Source organism: Tachyglossus aculeatus, chromosome 14, assembly GCF_015852505.1.
Source record: "Tachyglossus aculeatus isolate mTacAcu1 chromosome 14, mTacAcu1.pri, whole genome shotgun sequence".
Lineage (NCBI taxonomy): Eukaryota > Metazoa > Chordata > Mammalia > Monotremata > Tachyglossidae > Tachyglossus > Tachyglossus aculeatus.
Genome location: NC_052079.1, coordinates 28,663,147 through 28,682,556, shown reverse-complemented (window position 1 = coordinate 28,682,556; position 19,410 = coordinate 28,663,147). Strand labels below are relative to the sequence as shown.

The 19,410-nt window shown below is 40.6% G+C and overlaps 1 protein-coding gene and 1 non-coding gene across 3 annotated transcripts in view; both read right to left on the bottom strand.

Annotated features, from left to right (window-relative positions):
- Positions 1 to 19,410, bottom strand: part of SYT1 (synaptotagmin 1) — a 675,618-nt gene that overhangs the window by 13,789 nt on the left and 642,419 nt on the right. The window lies entirely within an intron of this gene.
- On the bottom strand, positions 910 to 1,046 carry LOC119937429. Its single transcript, XR_005454099.1, has one exon. It is a non-coding gene; the product is annotated as a small nucleolar RNA SNORA7 (small nucleolar RNA).

Genomic DNA, 19,410 nt, shown 5'->3' with positions numbered 1-19,410 from the left:
TATCTAATCTCCCTACTTTACATAATGATGCGTACTTTGCCCCTGAACCTTTGCTAGTTGAAAACCATCACCATTATCACCAAGTCCCTTAATTTAGATTGTGAGCCTCATGTGGGACAGGGAACTGATGATCTTGTATCCACCCTAGCACTTAGTAGTCAGTCAATCAATCGTATTTATTGAGTACTCACTGTGTGCAGAGCACTGTACTAAGCATTAGGGAGAGTACAATATAGTACATACATTCCCTAACCACAAGGAGTAGTGCTTGGCACATAATGAATACTTAACAAGCAGTGTGGCCTAGTGGATAGAGCACACGTGTGGGAGTCAGGAAGACCTGAGTTCTGACCCTGGCTCTGCTACCTGTCGGCTGTGTGAGCTTGGACAAGTCATTTTACTTCTCTGGGCCCCCATTAGCTCGTCTGGAAAATGGGGATTAAAGCTGTGAGCCCTATGTGGGGCAGGGACTATGTCCAACCTGATTAGCTTGTATCTACCCCAGAGCTTAGAACAGTGCTTGGTACCTAGTAAGCTCTTAACAAATGCCATCATCATCATTATCATCAAGTACCATAAGCTCTTAATATAGTGCTCTGCACACAGTAAGCGCTCAATAAATACAATTGAATGAATGAATGAATAAAAAAATTTAGCTCTCGGGAACCTCCCTAACTGCCCTCAATCCACTCTCTTGGACTTGTCTTGTAGAGACCAGTAGAGACTTCATGGTCACATCTCGCCCAGAAGGCCCCACCTCCAGCTGCAACTGTTCTGGCAGTGTATCCATAGAGTTTTCTCGGTAAAAATATGGAAATGGTTTATCACGGCCTTCTCCCACACAGTAAACTTGCGTCTCTGCCCTCGACTCTCTCCCTTGCCGCTGCTGCCCAGCACAGGGGAGTTTTGACTTGTAGCCGATTGCCTTCCACTCGCTAGCAACTGCCCAAGCTAGGAATGGAATGGGTATACATCTGCTTGCTCTCCCTCCAGTAGTTGAGACTGGTAGAGCACTGAAAACTCTCCAGAAGCAATCCTGAGAGGGACCTCTTTGCCAACACTCCCCAATTCCCAGCTCTTGGCTCTCTTGAGCCTTCTCCCACACTAAGAACCTGCCCTGCTTACTCCCCATCTCCCTAGTCCCTTAACTGCTACTGTCCCTGCTATTGACAGCTTCTATCAAGACTTGCTGTTGTTTTTCTTTTAATGGGATTGCAGAACAAGGACCATAGTTGATTATTTTGTATTTTCCCCAGTGCTCAGTCCCATGCTTTGCATAAGGTAAGCACTCAGTAAACACAATAATAACAGTTCAACCGATTTGAAGTTGAAGAAGTCCCTGATTTATGAGCTTCAGATAGAAAGCATCTTATTTGTTTAGCCTAATCCTGTATTTATTCCCAAACCCTTCAGCAAGGTTATGCATCTATTATAAAGTAGGACTGTATTTTCTAAATAAATAGTCTTGGATAATGTATTTGTTCTCTTCTGGTAGCTGAACCGTTTTCTCTCTTGGAAAGGAAATGATTCTCTCTTTTAAAACTTCCCAGCTGCCTAGAGGTTTCACAGGCTTGGTGACTAACAGGAAAAAACATTACAGAAATGGAAAAATGGACATTAATGAGACCTGCTAACATTGCTTTTGCATACGTGACTGCCGTCTCTCAGTCAACAAATAGGGGGGATCAGGAAACCCATTAAGTTTCTGGAAACATATGACTAACTGGATGGATATGGAATCTTCAGCACTGAGTTGTTACCTGGGTCTCTCAGCAAGTATACATTTGCATCTATTTAAAAAATAGAACCATTCAGAATCCAGTTTCTTTCTGGAACCCACATGCTTTAAAAGAGGCAGCCACATCTGGGTGAGAAAAAACAGGGATTTGAAAAAAAAATCTGGTATCCCCATGTCTTTTAATAGCAGAAACCTTCATAACCTCACTCAGTAAAGTGCAGTTTCTTTTTGTAGTTTATGACGATCAAAATAATAGTGATAATGATAGCTGGGGAAGTTGTTAAGCATTTACTATGTGCCAAGCACTAGATACAAGATAATCAGGTCAGACACAATCCCTGTCCCACTTGGGGATCACAGACTAACCAGGAGGGAGAACAAGTACTTGATGGATCGATTGACTGATTAATCCCTATATTTTACAAATGAGGAAGTTTACCATTAATACATATGAGGACATTTATCAACTGTAGACTGTAAGCTCCTTGTGGACAGGGAACATGTCTACCAACTCTGCTGTAGTGTATTCCCCCAAGTGCTTAGTGCAGTCCTCTATATACAATAAGCACTCAATAACTACCAATGATTGATTGGTTGGTTAAAATCAAAATTTTTGAGGCATTTCAGGTTTATTTTGATGCTAAAATTATGTCTTTGGGGTTAGCTTTCTATTAGCTCAGATGACCCCCTCCCTTGACCCCAAGGCCCCCTCCAGTGATCGCTCCATCTCCCTCCTACTATTTCTCTCCAAACTCCTTGAGTGAGTTGTCTACACTAGTTGTCTTCACTTCCCCTCCTCTAATTCTTTCCTTGATTCCCTCCAATCCAACTTCCGCCCCTTGTACTCCACTGAAACCTCCTCAGACATCACGAATGAGCTCACTCTTTGTCAAGTCCAATGGCTTGTACTCCATCCTCATCCTCCTCGACCTCTGAGCTGCTTTGACACTGTCAACCACCCCCTTTTCCTGGAAATATTATCCAACCTCAGCTTCACTGACACTGTCCTCTCTGGGGTCTCTTCTTGTCTGTCTCTGGCCACTCATTCTCACTCTTTTCTGCGGGCTCCTCCTCAGTCTCCCATCCCCTAACAGTGCGAGTCTCTCAAGGCTTAGTTGTGGATCTCCATCTACACCCACTCCCGTGGAGAACTCATTCGCTCCCATGGCTTCACTACCATCATTATGTGGATGATTTCCAAATCTGCATCTTGAGCCCTGATTTCCTTCCTTCTCACAGTCTCGCATTTCCTCCTGCCTTCAGTACATCGCTACTTGGATGTCCTGCCAACATCTTAAACTTAACATGTCCAAAACAGAACTCCTTATCTTCCCACCCAAACTCTGTCCTCCCCCTATCTTTTCTGTCACTGTGGATAATAACTCTATCCTCCTTTTCTCACAAGCCCCTATCCTTGATGTTATCCTCCCCTCATCTCTCTCATTCAACCCCAATATTCAATCTGTGACCGAATTCTATCGGTCCAACCTGCACAGCATTGCTAAAATCAGCCCTTTTCTCTCCATCCAAAACTGCTCCAAGCACTTATCCTATCCCACCTCGATTACTTTGTCAGCCTCTTGCTGACCTCTCTGCTTCTTGTCTCTCCCCACTTTAAGTGGATATTTCACTCTGCTGCCTGGATAATTTTTTTACAAAACCACTCAGTCCGCAGCTCTTTTTAATCATCTGAACCATGAGGTAGATTTTTAGGCCTGAATTAATCAGTTGGCCTGTGTACATGGAGTAAATCAGTTAGAAAGTTGTTAAATCCCTTACATTATCATCTAGACTGTAAGTTTCTCCTTCAGGCTTTAGGCTTTACCAACTCAGTTATACTGTATTCTCCCAAGCACTCAGTACAATGCTCTATGCTCAGTAGCACTCAGTAAATATGACTGATTGATTGATTATCATCATCATCAGTAGCAGCAGCTGCATTTATTGAGCACTTAATGTGTTTATGACATTGTCATAGGTACTTGAGAACACAGAATGGAAGTAGAAGATGCAGACCCTATACTTAAGGTAGAGGCAGGAAAGTAAGAGTACTTATTAAATAAAAATCAATCAATTACTGTGTGCAGGACACTGTACTAAGTGCTTGGGAGAGTACAATACTGTAGATTTTATAGACAATATCTCTGCCCTCAAGCAGTTTTCATGCGTGGCTTAGTGGAAAGAGCATGGGCTTGGAAGTCAGAGGTCGTGGTTTCTAATCCCCACTTTGCCACTTATCAGCTGTGTGACTTTGGGCAAGTCACTTCACTTCTCTGTGCCTCAGTTACCTCATCTGTAAAATGGCGATTAAGACTGTGAACCCCATGTGGGACAACCTGATACCTTGTTTCTACCCTAGTGCTTAGAACAGTGCTTGGCACATATTAAGCGCTTAACAAATGCCATCATTATTATTATTATTATTATTACAGATGATAAAGATAGAAACAGTCAATTAAATAACTAAAAAAAGTACACATCAGTGCTAAGTGATTTGTGGGATGAGGTGACCAAGGAAATGAGGCTTAGTGGGAGAATACCTCCTAGGAGAATGTGGCTTTTTAAATAATGAATAATGATAATAATAATGATAATAATACCACAATTATTATTTGAGGTAAACTTTTAAAGGTTGGGGGGATTGTGGCTTGGAAGATTTGAGGGAGAGAAGGAGTTCAATTGCAATGGGGAAGACAGGTATGATAGATAGAGCTAGGAGAGTTGAGTGAAGTACAGGTACAAGGCTAGTTGGGGAGGAGGAAAGAGTGTGAGCTGGGTTATACTGGGAAAAGAGAGTTGAAAGGCAAGCAGGAGCAGCTGGGAGACAGCCCTCAATCCAATGTGTTAGGAGCTATTGAGTTTGAGAAGCAACGTGGCTCAGCGGCAAGAGCGTGGGCTTGAGAGTCAGAGGTCATGGGTTCTAATCCTGACTCCACCACATGTCTGCTGTGTGACCTTGGGCAAGTCACTTAACTTCTCTGAGCCTCAGTTACCTCATCTTAAAATGGGGATTAAGACTGTGAGCCCCGCGTTGGACAACCTGATGACCTTGTATCTCTCCCAGTGCTTAGAACAGTGTTTTGCACATAGTAAGCACTTAACAAATTATTATGTGGAGAGAAATGGGTAGTTATTAGAGAAGCAGCATGGCTCAGTGGAAAAAGCACGGGCTTTGGAGTCAGTGGTCATGGATTCAAATCCCAGCTCTGCCAATTGTCAGCTGTGTGACTTTGGGCAAGTCACTTAACTTCTCTGTGCATCAGTTACCTCATCTGTAAATGGGGATTGACTGTGAGCCCCCTGTGGAACAACCTGATCATCTTGTAGCCTCCCCAGCACTTAGAACAGTGCTTTGCACATAGTAAGTTCTTAACAAATGCCATCATCATCATGATTATTATTATTATTACTGATTGAACTCTGCCAACTCAGCCTCCTTAGATAATCCTATCAGGTTCAGGTGAGTGAATCAATGGCATTTATTGATCGCTTACTGTGTGCAGATCACTATACTAAGCAGCGTGGCCTAGTGGATAAAGCACAGGCTCGGGAGTCAGAAGGACCTAGGTTTTAATCCCAGCTTGTCCACTTGTCTGCTGTGTGACCTTGGACAAGTCACTTCACTTCTCTGAGGCTCAGTTACCTCATGTGTAAAATGGCGATGAAGACTGTCAACCCCATGTCGGGCAGGGACTGCGTCCAACCTGATTAGCTTGTATATACCCCAGCACTTAGAACAGTGCTCGACACATTGTAAGTACTTAACAAATACCACCATCATTACTTAGGAAAGCACAAAAGAGTCAGCAGACACATTCTCTTCCCACCAGGGATTTGCAGACTATGGTGGTGAGACAGACATGAAAATAAATTACAGGTATGTAAACAAGCGTTATGGGGTTGAGGGTGGGGCGAATAAAGGTTCCCCTTAGCAAACTCTGAACAAGTCTTGGGATGTATGTGTTTAACAGTTTCCAGGACTTTGTGTCATCACAAGAGAAAAGAAAATGGTTAAAATGGGAACTTTATGGACAGTCAAATCTCCTGTATAGCCTTCTCAGCTTCTCTGGTTAAGTGACTGCATTCTCATTTCCAAGAAGCACTGGGCCAAGGTCAGAAAGAACCTCTCAGCAGGTATAATGTGCTCTGATATAAATCACTATTGCAGATTCTCTCTTAGGCTGGCCAATTTTGTGCTGTTCATGCTGAGCCATCCGTCTTTCATTTTTGTAAGTTTTGTTTCAAAACCTAAACTAGATAATCTACTTAGACAATACCCATTCTCTCATAAAGTGTCATTGATTTTCTTACCACATTAAACTAACCCAAACTTTCATACAAGTTCAAAAGCCTTTTAAGTAAACCTTCTAAATGTTTTTAATCTTCACTATGGGCTTTTCTGTTTGTACCAAAAGAAAAAAAAAATCTTATTCTTTGGCTGGTATAGTTAAGGCTTAGAGTGGAGTTTAAATAGGTTTAGAAAATGATCTTTCTGATAACATTGATTTTCTTTGCTAGCTTATCAAAAATGATTACTCTATTCTTCAAGGCAAAAGGCTTCATAGATTTCTAACTCTTACCCTTTGGTTTTCAATATAAGAAAAGTTACCTTATTGCTCAGTTATTTTAGTGATAAGGAAAGACAATCAAATACATTCTCTCCCAAGCCCTTTAGCACAGTGCTTTGCACATAGTAAGTGCTCAATAAATACAATTTAATGAATGAATTCAGAAGTAGTAGTGATGCGAATTCGAGCGTATCTAATTTCAATACACCATAGGGGCTAATCAATTTATCGGACAAACAATTGTATTTATTGCTCATCTACTGTGGACACAGCACTGTTTTAAGTGCTTAGGAATGTCTAATACAGTAGAGCTCATTCATACAATCCCTGCCCACAAGGAGTTTACAGTCTAGAAGGGAAGGTGGACATTAAAATAAGTTACAGATAGGAGAAACAGTCTCCCCCCTTCTGTGTACATGCTCTGTACATGAATGCCTTGGAGCTGAGGGTGGAATGAGAATCAAAAGTGGATCAGCAATCCAGAGAAGATGGAAAATACTTATGGTCCTTAATATCTCAAGGTCCGATGTAAATTTACTCTGGCTAATGAAACTGAACTAGGATAGAAAATTGACTCCTCAGGCATGGACTAGGAGAAGATATGCACAAATGTTCCCTTCTAGTGCATATAATTGTGTTTTTTTGTGTGCTCATCCCTTCGAGAAGCAGCCTGGTCTAGTGGAAAACATAAAGACCTGGGAGTCAGAGGACTTGAGTTCTAATCCCTGTTTTGCTATTTGTCTCCTTTGTGACCTTGGGTAAGTCATTTCACTTCCTCTGTGCTTCAGTTTCCTTATCTGCAAAATGGGAATTCAATGCCAGTTCTCAGATATTATTTACTCAGAATGCAAGCCTCATTTGGGACCCAATTATCTTTTAATACAGCTTTTAATACATTGTATGACACAGAGGAAGGGCTTAACAAATACCACAATTATTAATTATTATTTAAGTCCCTCAGAACACTTGGCTACTAAGAAAATGAATTGTGGAGACACTAGGGAAACATTATTTAAAAGCAAACAAAACCCATGGATTAATATTTAAAATGTTCAAAATATGCAGGAAGAAAGAAGTGCCTAATCTTTTAAGATAAAGATCAACAGGATAGATGGATGGAGAGGATCTATTTTGCAAATATTTTTTTCTGATTATTTTCCTGAAAATGCTTCATTAAATTTCACATCTGTTTAAAGAAATTTGCTAGTAGTATATTCCTTTGTCCTTGGTCTTGATTTTTGAAATCAATCAATAGTATTTATTGAGCACATATTGTGAACAGAGCATTATACTAAGTGCCTGGAAGAACACAATAAAATGAGTAGATATGATTCTTTCCCTAAAGGAGTTTAAAATCCAGCAGGTGAGTTACACACTAAAATCAATTACAGATAGAAATAAGCAATAGTAAACAAAGATGTGTATGGAGGATGTGTAAGTGTTGAAGATGCAGTAGTGGGTAATATATGTAGGGTGGGAAGCTGAGAAATTAGAAAGGGAAGATCTCCTGAAGGAATGTCATTTCAGAAGGGCAATACTACTACTACTAATTCTAGTAGTATTTGTTAGGTGTTTACTTTGTGCAAAGCACTGAACTAAGTCCTGGGATAGACACAAAATAATCAGGTTGGACACAATTCATGTCCCTTATAATAATAATAATAATAATGGTATTTGTTAAGTAGAGAAGCCGTGTGGCTCAGTAGAAAGAGCATGGGCTTGGGAGTCAGAGGTCATGGGTTTTAATCTTGGCTCCCCCACATGTCTGCTGTGTGACCTTGGGCAAGTCATTTAACTTCTCTGAGCCTCAGTTACCTCATCTGTAAAATGGGAATTAAGACTGTGAGCCCCATGTGGGAAAACATGATCACCTTGTATCCCCCCAGTGTTTAGAACAGTGCTTTGCATATAGTAAGTGCTTAACAAATGCTATCGTTATTATTATTATTAAGCACTTACTATGTGCCAGGCACTGTACTAAGTGCTGGGATCGATACAAGCAAATTGATTTGGACATAGTCTTTGTCCCAGGTGGGACTCACGGTCTCAATTCCCATTTTACAGATGAGGTAACTGAGGAACAGAGAAGTGAAGTGGTTTGCCCAAGGTCAAACAGCAGACAAGTGGTAGAGCCTGGATTAGAACCCATAACTTTCTGAGTCCCAGGCCTAAGCTCTATCCACTATGCAATGTTACTTCTCTATGGGGCTCACAGTCTAAGGAGGACGGAGAACAGGTACTGCAACTCCAGTTTACATTCAGCAAGATTAGAATCCATGTCTTTTGATTCCCAGGCCTATGCTCTGTCCACTAGGTCACACTACTTTGAAGATGGGGAGAGAACTGGTCTAACAAATTTAAAAGAAGGAAGTAGTTTCAGGCAGAAGGCAGGATATGAACAAGAGGTTGGTATGGGAAACATGAGAATCAGGCATAGTGGTTATGTTGGCTCAAGAGGAGGGAAATGCAGAGCTGGGTTGTAGTGGCAGAGGGGTGAGGATAAATAGTGGGGATTGGGTGTATTAAAGTCAATAGTCACGAATTTCTGCTTGAGAGGAGATGGATGGGCTAACAGTGGAGGTTTTTGGGGAGTGAGGAGATTCGTACGGGACAATGTTTTAGAAAAGTAACCTGGGCACCAGAGTGAAGTCAGGACTGGAGAGGGGAGAGGCAGGAGCAAGAGCAATTAGTGAGAAGGCTGATGCAGTATTTGAGTTGGGCAATGGCAAGTGTTCAGACCAATATGGTAGCAATTTGGATGGAGAGGAAGAGGTGGATTCTGGAAATGTTGTAGAGGAAGAACTGACAGGATTTGGTAACATTGCAAGAGAGGGAAAACCCAAGTACAATGCCAGTGTTACAAGGTTTGAGGTGATATCAACTACAATGGGAAAAGTAGGTGGAAGAGAGGATTTGGGAGGGAAGGTGAGGAATTCAGTTTTGTAATGATAATAATAATAATAATAATGTTTGTTAAGCTCTTTCTATGTGCCAGGCACTGTACTAAATACTAGGGTGGAGACAAGCCCTAACCTCTCAAAGCCCTACTGAAAACTCACCTCCTCCAAGGGGCCTTCCCAGAATAAGCCCCCCCTTTTCTCAGCTCTTCCTCCTCTCCTCACAGCACTTGTGTATATATGTACATATTTATAATTCTGTTAATTTATATTAGTGCCTGTTTACTTGTTTTGAAATCTGTCTCCCCCTCTTCTAGATTGTAAGCCTGGTGTGTGCGGGGATTGTGTCTTGTTATTGTTGAATTGTACTTTCCAAGCACTTAGTAAAGTGCTCTGCACACAGTAAGCGCTCAATAAATGCAATTGAATGAATGTATGAATACAAGCAAATTGGGTTGGACACAGTTCCTGTCCCATGTGGGGCTCACAGTCTCAATCCCCATTTTACAGATCAGGTAAATGAGGCCCAGAGAAGTGAAGTGACTAGCCTAAAGTCATAGCAGACAAGTGGTGGTGCCGGGATTAGAAACCATGACCTTCTGATTCCCAGGCCTGTGCCTTAGCCACTAAGACATGCTCCTTCTCTGTACACATTAATTTTGGGGACTGAGTGAGACATCCACATAGAGATGTACTAGAGGTAGGAGGAAATGTGAGACTGCAGAGGTGGAGAGACATCAGGGCTAATGAAGTCAATTTGGAAGTCATCTACATAGAGGAGGTAGTAGAAGTCATGGGAGCAAATGAGCTCCACAAGGTAGTAAGTATGGATTGAGAATCGAAGGGGATCCAGAACTGAATCTTGAGAGCTGCCACAGTTAGGTAGGTGGAGGCAGAGAAAGAACTGTTGAAAGATAAACATGAAGCACTGCACAGCAAGGTAGGAAGAGAAAAGCCAAAGTTCGATAATGTTTCCTGGAGAAGGGAACCATTCAAAGTGACAAAGGAGGATGCGGGTAGAGTAAAGCCCATTAGGTTTGTCAAGAAGGAGGTCATTGGTGACTTTGGAGAGAGCGGTTTCATTGGAATGAAAGGTGTTGGAAAGCAGAAGAAAAGGAACATCCATAGAATGTGCATTGAAGGTTTACTCTCCCAACCTATTAATACAGTGCTCTGCAAACAGTAAATTCTCAATAAATAATATTGATTGATTGATTGATTGAAGAAGGCATCCATGGAGGGAAGAAGAGTTTGTGTAAGACACTTTATAGAGTGTAAAGGGAGAGAAATAGATATAAATGTGGAGGGGGTAGATTTCAAAATCAAAAGGGTGATTTCCTCTTGAAGATGACTGAAAAGAATGAGAGGATGGTGGGGTGAGAGACAACTAGGGAGGGGGGAAGAAATACAGGCAAACTCATAGCTTATGCTTTCTGATTTTGACAGCAAAGGAGTTGGCCAGGAGTCAGGGGGAAGAGGTGAGAGAGTTTTCTGCTACAAATTTTGTTTGAAAATTGAATTCCCATCTTCCCGAGAGACATTCGTTCATTTTTGTTCTTTCCAAATGGTCCCAAATGAATCCCTTTAGGCAAGCTAAAGGGAGTTCTGTAGGAAGTCTGTTGAAATTGCATGCAGAAATAACAGCTGAGCCAAAGGGGAAAAGTATCTAATGTTATGCATTTTTTATTTGATTTTGTTTACCTTATCAATATGAAAGCCTGTCAACCCAGTGGAAATGAAGTAAACCATCAATTGACTATATGGTTATTTCAACCAACTCTTCATTCTTTTGCCTGTCTCTAAGTTAGACTGCATCTAAAAAGATAAATCAATCAGTGTTCTTGATCTCTTACTGTGTGCAGAACACTTTAGTTGGGAGAGGACAATAAGATAGACACAATCCCTGTCCTCAATGAGCTACAATCTATGGGGGATCAGCCCTCTGCCTAAATTGATCTATTTTTTCCAAAGGAAATTTTGGTATTAATCCATAATAATAATGATATTTTTTAAGCACTTATTATGTGTCAGGCACTGAACTAAGCTCTGGGGTGGATACAAGCAAATTGAGTTGGACACAATCCCTGGAGTTCAAGGTCTCAATCCCCATTTCACAGGTGAGGTAACTGATGCCCAGAGAAGTTAAGCGACTTGCCTAAGGTCACATGGCAGACAAGTAGCAAAGCTGGAATTAGTTTTTACTCTAACTCTTAGTTTTTACTCTTTACTCTTTACAGAGAAGCAGCATGGCTTAGTGGAAAGAGCACAGGCTTTGGAGTCAGAGGTCATGGGTTCAAATCCGGCTCCGCCAACTGTCAGCTGTGTGACTTTGGGCAAGCCACTTAACTTCTCTGTGTCTCAGTTACCTCATCTGTAAAATGGGGATTAAAACTGTGAGCCCCCCGTGGGACAACCTGAACACCTTGTAACTTCCCCGATGCTTGGAACAGTGCTTTGCACATAGTAAGTGCTTAACAAATACCATCTTAGCAAGAATTCTGCTCTTACTTATTCTCCAACTAGCCCACTGTGTTTCCACTGGACCACTAGCAACAGTAGCCTTAGGCCAGTTGCTTTCCTTCTTAGTGCTTCAGTTTTCTCAGCTGCAAATTGGGATGATACCTACTCTACCTCTTAGGTTGATCAGGAATTGGGACTAATTTGATCATCATTCAACTAACAGGCATTCTCTAGACTACAAGCTTGTTATGGGAAGGGAACGTTTCTGCCAATTCTGTTGTACTTTCACAAACACTTAGTACGGTGCTCTACACATAGTAAGTGCTCAATAAACATGACTGATGGACTGATTAGTCTAACGTAGTCCTTAGCACAGACTATGTGATTAATACAGACAATAATTATTTTTCAGAGAGAAGAGTGAGATCTGCTAGGGTGAAAGAATAACATCCTATCTCAGAACATGCTTTCAAATGCTGTAGCAAGAGAAGTTTCTCTACATTTCTCATGACTTTGTAAGTAAAGAAGTCTAGCCAGAAAAGGCTTTGAAACATTCCTGGTCCTGAATGCCGGCCTGTGGTAAGGCTGTTGTTAGAACGTCGGGTCTTACTTGGCTTCCAGCAGACAGAACGACTAGCCTTGTGCTGAACATGTTTTATTTTGTTTTATTTTGTTGTGTCTCCCCCTTCTAGACTGTGAGCCCACTGCTGGGTAGGGACCGTCTCTATATGTTGTCAACTTGTACTTCCCAAGCGCTTAGTACAGTGCTCTGCACACAGTAAGTGCTCAATAAATACGATTGAATGAATGAATGAATAAATACAATTGAGTGAATGAATGAACACTGCTATTTTAGAGGGCTGTTTCACAATTAGGCTGAAAATGGATTCACAGCTGATTTCCAACTTGCATTCATATAGGAATGCAAAGTAAGATTAATCAGTAGGACCTTCTGGGAATCTGGATGAAATCTGATCTGGACACTTTCTCAAATGTGTTTGAGAAAGTTCTCATTTTATGGCAGATTACCAGAAAAATCATGGTAATAATAATAATAACAATAATTAAGGTACTTGTTGAGTGATTACTATGTGTCAAACACTTTTCTAAGAGCTGGAGTAGATATGTGTTAATAAGGTTGGACACAGTCCCTGCCCCACATAGGTCTCACAGTCTAAGTAGGAGGGAGAACATTCCATCCCTGTTTTACAGATAAGGTAAATGAGGCACAGGGAATTAAGTGACTTGCTCAAGGTCATACTGTAGAGACATGACAGAGCCAGGATTAGAACCCAGGTCTAATGCTCTTTCCACTAGGCCACACTGCTTCTCTGGGTAAATTGGAATAAGTAAAAGTGAGTGGGAAGACAGAGCAAAAATAAAACTAGTAATAATAATAATACTTGTGAAGTGTTTACTATGTGCCAAGCACTGTTCTAAGCTTTAGGGTAGATATAAATTAATCAGATTGTCCCACATGGGGCTCACAGTCTAAGTTGGAGGGGGAATTATCCAATCCCTATTTTACAGATGAGGTAACTGAGGCACAGAGTAGTTAAGTGAATTGTCCAAGGTCACACAGCAGACATATGGCAGAGCAGAGATTAGAATCCAGGTTCTCTGACGTCCTGGCCCATACTTTTCCACTAGACACTGCCCGGGGGCAAGGATCATCTATTCCTTCTCCTAGTTTATTGCTCTGAACCCCGTAGTGCTCAATAAATACCACTGATTGATTGATTAAGATCATCTTATACATTCCCTTTTGTAGGCCTACTACAGTGATTGAAACAAAGTGAACCAAGTACACCCAGACCGTGCCCAACTTTAAGTAATATGGGAAAATTCATATTTTTCAAGAAATGTTAAGGCCTCTATAGAAAAAGCTATATGCACTTGAGAGTGTTTTCTGTTGCTGGCTGAAATCAAGTTCAAATTAAATTACAGCTAATCAAACATTAATTAAAATCAATCTAAAAAAACGGGTACTAGAATAAAATGAATTAGAATACATTTTTTTTTCAGGTGATGAAATAGAATATCTTTAGGTCTGCAATGTTAAACTTAATGAATACCATGGTTCAGTCTGTATTTGGCAAGCTTACATAAAGTCAAAGAGGCACATCTATCCATCAATCAATCAATGGTATTTATTGAACACTTACTGTGTGCACAGCACTAGAATAAGCACTTGGGAGAATACAATGCACCAGAGTTGGTAGACAAAATCCCTGGCCACATGTAGCTTACAGTATACATTAGTGACTGAGTAGACCAAGCGCTTAGTACAGTGCTCTCTACACAGTAAGGGCTCAATAAATATGATTGAATGTCTAATAGCTAAATGCTATTGAATTGTGACACCTCACTACCAAATCAATCAATCAACCATATTTATTGAGTGCTTACTGAATACAGAGCACTGTACTGTGTCCTTGGAGGAGTACAATATAACAGAATTGGCAGACAGGTTTCTTGCCCACAGCAAGTAGAAAAGCCAGTCATTAAGGCTGATATAAACCTTGGGAGACTAACAGACACAATGTAACATCAAGATTCAGAGCAAACTGTAGATTTATAAAGCAAATGAAATATCTAACATTTTCTATAGCTGTGAGGTAAGGGCCACTCACAGATGCTAACATCTGACTTCTAAAATAGTTCCATCAATATCACCTCCATTCAATCGCTCAATCAATCATTTTTATTGAATGTTTATTACCTACCGAGTACTATATTAAAAGATTGGGAGAAGCCATACCCCCTCTCCTCCAAACTAAGGTGGAAGATAATCTGCTTCAAAATGTTGTCTAGTGTACTAAAAGATAAATTTGGTTCTAAATACCTATTAACCTCATGTGAAAAAAATCACTGAATAGAAACTCTTCAGTTCAAAATAGCCAGGAAGCTAGGACCCAGACTTAACGCCAAATTCCATCAACAGAATTTGAAGATATTAATTTTGTTAAAAATATAAAAATTCCTCATTTTAGCAATTATTGATTCACTTAAGTTCCTGAAATTCTTGGGTGAGAATAGGAAAACGCAGAATTTACTAGTGTAAGGAGAACATTCACAAACATAAGCAAGGGGCTTAAAATTATAGTAAAAATGAAGGTTTAAAATGTTCCTTTTCATTCATTGGGTGATCTACCATTCATAATCCTGGAATCCTCTTCTTGATTATCTGAAATCTTTGTGAACAATTTTATTCACTGAAAAATATTTTTCTACTTTTTCAATTGCGACTGTGAATGTTTTGATGGTGGTAAAAAGGATCTCTTTCACTAATAAGAGTTCACATATTCCAGTGCTCATGCTAGAAATCCTCTAAATAGGGCAACCATAATTATAATCCCATTCTCAATGCAATCAACTGAGGAATATGTTTCTGAGGGTAAATAATACTATGTTATCTGAGCATGTAACTCCCATTTAAATATGTCATTTTAAGTAGATTTCCTTCACAGCTGAGTCAGGCATGTATATTGGGATATTTTAATGACAAATCTGAAATTTAAAGGACACAAGTATTTGGCTACTTCAACGTCCTAGGTTAGTTTATGAGCAATGTAAACTTAGAGACAAGGAAAGGCCTTAGACACTGGAGGGAAGAGAGATGTTAGGGTTTTTCTCATTTTACATCCTTCTCTGATCCCACTTGCTTCCAATTGCCTGACGTGGTCAAAATAAATCATAACTGATTCTCTTCTGAAGAAAAAGTGTGACGGGAGTGAGTCAGGAGAGTTGGGAATTGGAAAATCTGCTAGCAAGAGGATAACACTTTCCAATCAGACTGCAGCAGCAAATTTTGCATTCTCAAAAAGCCGCATGAAACCCAAAACCTTCTTTACAAACAACCCAGATGCGTGTTTATGAGCTTGAAATAACATTTACAGTCAGAGACGGAAGGATAGTCAGACTAACACAACTCTGCTAGCTCACTCAACTACAAATAAAACCATTAAAAAAACTCAACATTAAAACCCAGTAAAATGAGACTGAGATTACTTCAAGAAGGCTTCATTTAATGATCAAACATAGCTGATGTTTAATTCAGAGCGAGAGCTGAAGGAAATGACCTTATTGCAAAATGAGAAAACCCAACTGAATACTTCAAACATGAAATTACTTTGAGACTGTACATTGAGGGGGCAGAAAAATCTGCTTTGATTAGTTTCACAGTTAAATGGAGTGGATGAGAAAATCTAGTTTCAAAATTGGAAGTGAATAAGTGTCTTCAAAGCCTTACTGAAGGCACATCTCCTCCAAGAAGCCCTCCCTAAGTCCTCATTTCCTCTTTTCCCACTCCCTTCTGCGTCACCCTGATTTGCTCCTTGTATTCACCCCTCCCTCAGTCCCACAGCATTTATGCACACATCTGTAATTTATTTATTTATGTCTATGTCTGCCTCCCTCTCTACACTGTAGGCTCTTTGTGAGCAGGGAATATGTCTACCACCTCTGTTAGCATTGTACGCTCCCAAGTGCTTGGTAGAGTGCTCTGCACATAATAAGCGCTCAATAAATACTATTGATTGCTCTCCAAATCAATCAGTTGATCAATCATGCTAATTGAGGTCTTACTGTTTGCAGAGCACAGTACTAAGCACTTGAGAGTACAATATGATAGAGGAGAGATGATTCCTGACTTCAAAAAGTTTTGCAGTCTAGATTATTTCCTTAGCTGGGGAAATGAGGGGTTAGTCAGGGCAGGCCTCTTGGAGGACGAGTGATTAGAGTTGAGCTTTGAAGATGGGGAGAGTGGTGGTCTGTCTGCTAGGAAGGAGGAGGGGGTTCCAGGCCAGAGGAAGGACTTATTGGCAAAAAAGACAAGATCAAGGTGCAGTGAGCAGGTTGGCATTAGAAGAGCAAAGTTGTGTGGGGTGTTGAAATAGGTAGAAGATCTCATCTGTCTTGCCACCAACCCCTTGCCCACATCCTCCCTCAGGTCTGTCCTCTCATTCATTCATTCATTCTTTCAATCTTATTTATTGAGCGCTTAATGTGTGCGGAGAACTGTACTAAGTGCTTGGAAAGTGCAATGCCGCAACAAGATCTATGACAGACTACCACTCCCCACCTACAAAACCCACACACTTAACTAAAATCTTGTCTCCTCTAAAAGGCCTTGTTTCCCTAGACCCTCACTTACCCACCTTATTTACCCTCTCTTCTGTATCATCTATGCTCTTGGGTCTGTATCCTTAAAGTATTTTAATACTCAACCCACCACAATCCCACAACACTTATTTATGTATCTATATACTCTGCCATTTCCCCCATCTCTAATTTATCTTAATGTCTGCCTCCTCTACCAGATTGCAAAAACTTTTTATCCCATCTGCCCACACCCTCAATCATGTCTACCAACTCCGTTGCATTCAACTCTCACAAGTACTCAGTACTGTGCTCTTCACATAGTAAGCACTCAAAAAATACCAGTGATTTATTTTTTATGGTCTTTCATAAGCACTTCCTACATGCCAGACATGGTACTAAACTCTGGGGTAGGCACAAGCTAATCAGGTGGACAAAGCCCATGTCCCACATGGGGCTCACACTATTATTCTCCATTTTTGCAGATGAGGGAAATGAGACACAGAGAACTTAAGTGACTTGCTCAAGGTCATACAGGAGAACACATGACAAAGCAGGGATAAGAATCAGGTCCTTCTGACTCCTAGGCTATGCTCTATCCACTAGTCGATGTTGCTGGTTGCCATCCTTAACATCTCTCCTCAAGTTTAGGGATTTTCTTCCCAACATCACTGGGAAGCAGCCTGACAATGGAAAGAGCATGGACCTGAGTGTCAGAGGACCAGGGTTCTAATTCTGGCTTTTCCACTTGACTGTTGTATGACCATGGGCAAGTCACTTAACTTCTCTGTGCCTCAGTTCCCTCATCTGCAAAATGGGGATTCAATACTTGCTCTCCCTTTTACTTCCATTGTGAGCCCCATTTGGGACCTGATTATTTTGTTTCTACTCTATCTCTTAAGTGCTTGACACATAATAAGCACTTAATAAATACCACAATTATTATTATTTACATTTCAAAATATGCTCTTTAATCATTTCAGACTGTAAATTCATTATGGGCAGGGAATATGTCTACCAACTCTGTTATATTGTGCTGTGCTCTCCCAAGTTCTTAGTACAGTACTCTGCACACAGTAAGGGTCAATAAGTATGACTGATTGATAGATTGATCATTAGGGACCTATCAACCATGAATTGGGCCTGTCATTGTGTCAAATTCATTGCTATTTGTAGCCTGCATCTTTTTCTTGTGATAATGATTACTTGCTCCCTGCTTTGAAGAAGTTTTCCCTTTTGTTTATTTAGAACCAACTATCTTCAAAGCATGTCCCTTAGTCCTGTTATTGTGGGATTTGGTGAAAAAACAGCTTTTTATCTCATCTGCCCACACCTTTCATTATTTTGCAGACTTCAATCTTATCCCTTCTCTGGTTTTCATCTTTCCAAATGAAGAGGTCTAATCTTTTTAGTCATTATTCATGCTTGTTCCATTCCCTCATTTTGGTTGACATTCTCTGTGCTGTCGCTGGCTTTATTAAGTCTGCTCTAAATATGACAGGCAAAATAAGAGCCACATTCCAGGTAGAGAGGACAATGGTTCAAACGACAATGGCAAACTCTGCTCTTTCGCTTTGTTTTCAAAATAAACTTCCATTTTGCTTCTTTATGGGTTGATGCTTCTCATTACCAAATGGGTTGAGGAATAGTTGGAAATGACTTTGAAATTTCTCTCCTGAGTTCTGATTGATGATTTAGGGCCCATTATCAGGTCGCTGGAGTTTGTTTTCTTTTTCCCTAGGGGCATTCCCTTGCTTCCATTACTCTCCCACACTGTAGCTCATTCTGTGGCCTTACTCAATTTTATGAGGTCATTTTGCAGTTTATTCCCATCAGCATAACATTTTATCACCTAGAATTGTTTAGCTTCACCTGAGTCAAGTTCCCTGTTCTTTATCATTTTGAAGTTCAATAAAACATGTTCTAACATTGATTCCTCTGGGGACTTTACAAATTGCACTTCTCCATCCAGATTAGCTCATCGCCTTTTGGTGAAGAAGTCACTGATGCTACCACATACTGCATCACTGACTCTATAATCACCAAGTGGCCTCATTTAGTTGTAGTAGTAATAGTATTTATTAAGCTCTCATTATATGCTGAGCACTGCCCTGAATGCTGGGAAAAATATCCACCTCTGTATCGAGCAGAAACTCTTTACCACTGGCTGTATAACACTCAATCACTTTGCTCCCTCCTACCTTACCTCTCTGATTTCGTATTACAACCCAGCCCACACACTTTGCTCCTGTAATGCCAACCTACACATTGTATCCCAATCTCAACTCTCTTGCTGCCAATTCCTTGCCTGGCCTGAAACTCCCTCCCCCTTCATATATGAGAGTCCAACACTCTCTCCACCTTCAAAGCTCTCCTAAAATCATATCTCTTCCAAGAGGCCTTCCCTAACTAAGCCCTCATTCCCTGTATCATTTTTTGTTCTTTTTTTATGGTATTTGCTAAGTGCTTACTATGTGCCAGGCACTGTATTAAACATTGGGGTAGATACAAGCTAATCGGGTTGGACACAGTCCATGTCCCACAAGGGGCTCACAGTCTTAATCCCCATATTACATATCAATTAATCAATCAATCGTATTTATTGAGCACTTACTGTGTGCAGAGCACTGTACTAAGCACTTGGGAA